This window comes from Dermochelys coriacea, chromosome 2 (genome assembly GCF_009764565.3).
Source record: "Dermochelys coriacea isolate rDerCor1 chromosome 2, rDerCor1.pri.v4, whole genome shotgun sequence".
Lineage (NCBI taxonomy): Eukaryota > Metazoa > Chordata > Testudines > Dermochelyidae > Dermochelys > Dermochelys coriacea.
In genome coordinates this window covers 62679702-62682648 of record NC_050069.1, presented here as the reverse complement: position 1 = coordinate 62682648, position 2947 = coordinate 62679702, and positions in this window count along the sequence as shown.

Here is a 2947-nt window from a genome sequence, read left to right as displayed (position 1 = left end):
GCTCAGCCAGCCGGAAATTGTAGTCTTCTCCGTGAGAGGAGCCAGGGAGTTGGGAATAGGAGATTGGGTAGTTCCAGAACTACACGTACCGTCATGCAATGCGTTGGGAAGGGGACGGGAGAGAGAAGAGGTAGGCAGGATTCGCTCCCAATGGTTTCTGGGAGATGTAGTCTTTTGTATTGATGACCGGGTCGGCCAGAGAGGAAGCTTGCGGAAGAGGACACAATTCCTAAAATGCTTTGCGGCTTCCTGTTTGCTTCCCGTTCTCACTCAGTTGGAGAAGGTTAGCTGCTGCGCTTGCGGAGGCACACGCCCGTCGGCCAATGTGACTCAGAGCCTGGTCTTAGCCAGCCTGGCTCAGGCGGTGGGGACTGGTGCTCCAGGGAGCAGTTCCTTGTCGCTGACAGGCAGGAACGCCCGGCTCTCTCCTTGGCTGCCGCTGACTGCGGCTGAGGAGCCCCAGCCAGCTGGGCCATGAGAAGAGGAAGACACTGTAGGGCCAGTGTTATAAAGCCTGGTGCAATAATCGTACAGGTGGAGCAGGGGAGAAGATACTAAAGAGGAGCTGCACTTTGCAAGGGTACTGAGTCTTCAGTATTTGTCCTTTTCCATGCCCCAGCAAGCCCCTGGGCATCATGGGGACTCCATGCAGTGCTTCGGTGAGGGACAAGGCAAGGAGGGGAACAGGTTGGGAGAGAGGGACAAGGAACTAGACTGAGAAATGGCCAAGAATTTGCCAGGATCTGTACATGGCTTACCACAATCTAGACATGGTGAAACAGATGGCAGCTGAACTGGTTTGGCAGATGAGAATCACTGCAGGCTTAGAGCTGAGGCAGAGTTTTCTGGATGCAAGTAAAAGCTACAGTCAGTATTTTAAAAAGATAAATGTGGCCTCACAGGCAGGACTCGTATTAAAGGGGGAATAGATAGCCATACTCTTCCAAACTCTGCCCCCACACTCCAGTCCCATGAGTCACCAAAATGAGACACTGCTCACAGTAGATTGTGTGGATATTCAAAATACAATTGTGTATGCTTTGTAAGATCCACTGGGCTCCTGGAGTTTGGCTCCCCTTCAAGTATAATCAAGTGTCATGTTAGGCTCCTTGGGCTTTGCTCCTTCTCAATTGGAGGGTGAGGGATTAACAAAGAAAAGGTGGCATCTCCCATTTGCCACTTATTTGTGGCACCAAAATGAGCTATCGCAGTAAATTGTGCAGATCTGTGATTGTCTCTCTGTGTTCTTACCTAAGAAATGAAATAATTAACAGTGTGGACATTTAAATTATCATCACTGGACACCTGAAATAACATCACTGAGATGAAAGGGCAGTTCACATGTCTCTGAGCTATTGTTATGGGCTCTTCAGATTCATGTGGACATCTCTGCAAGAGTTACCATTGCTTCATGTTTTTTGAATTTTCTTCACAAACAGTTAAAGACTTACTTTTTTCAAAACATGAAAGCTGAGATTTTGGTGAACAAGATAATGTTCCAGTGAGGTGCTATTATATGGTACTGCTGCCAGGGATACCATGGTATTTACCTGAGGTGGTTTTTACCAGGTAAAATCATGGTTTTTACAGCCCTAGGAAAAACTAGTTAATTCTAGTTTAAGGCATTTTCTATTTTAAAAACGGTTTCATTAATACACACCACATTACACTTAGTTTTAATTACATAGTCAAATTGTGGTTACATAAGACAATAGATTCTTAGAGCTCTCTTCTTGCCTGCCTCTGACTGTGGCTGATGAGCCCCAGCCAGCTGGGCCATAAGAGGAAGGCACTGTAGGGCCAGTGTTATAAAGCCTGGTGCAATAATCATACAGATAGAGCAGGGGAGAAGACACTAAAGAGGAGCTGCACTTTGCAAGGGTACTGAATCTTCAATATTTGTCCTTCTCCATGCTTTATTAATTTAGGGGGTTGTACAAATAAAAAGTAGCTTAATTTATGATTGTACAAATAAAAAGTAAAATTGGCTTGGGCATAATAGTAATATATGTAATTATAATACTGAAAATCGGAATGTCTATACATTTTGGTTTGGTATTTTCTCAAGGAAGTTACCCATGTCATGACTCATATTTCAGTTTTCAGTATTATATAAACAGAAGTAAAAAACATTTGATTTATGAAAATGATAACAATGAAGCATTGTAGACCTGAAGCATTAAGCAATCAGAAGCATGCAGAGTTTCAGACTACTTGTTAGTCTAGGTCCATTTGGCCATGCAGCAGTCTGTAGCAGAAAAGCAACTTTGATGTAGTGGACAGACCCAGCCTATTCCTCAGTTTTGAATGGAAAGTATCCAAAATTGGAAAAGGTTTGTTCTATACTTGCTGGACACTGATGCAATTATTTTTCTGAGTTTAAACTAGGTTTAAGCCAATATTTATCAGTGCCCTAAACTAATTTTTAGGAAATTGCCAACCCTGAATGCTGCATACCAGCCCAACCCAAGTTCTACTCATGAGGGACCAAAAGTGTCCATCTCTCCCCTTGTTCTGCACCTGCCCACAGTATTGCCTCCACCATTCTCTCTTTTCCTGGATTCCCCAGCAGAAGTAGCTGGTGTCAGTCCCTCCCTGGTCACTTGACTCATTTCCTTCTAACTCACCCAGTTTAGCATTGTGACAGATATTGCAACCCCATGCAGTACCTCTGGGGATCATTGTATTAAACTTATGAATGTTTTCTGTATGATGCTATCCTACTCCATCGGGGAGGATTATTACAACTCCTCCACGAACTAAAACAATTCCAGAGAAGCAGCACAAGTCTGCCTGTGTGTATGTATCGTTGCAGGGCCAAATCCTGCAGCCCTAACTCATGTGGGCACCTATTCACTAGGTACTGGACTGAAACAAATTCATTCATTTTTCATAGGGCACCATATACTGATTGCTATAGCCCTGGACTGGATTTGAATCCATGACT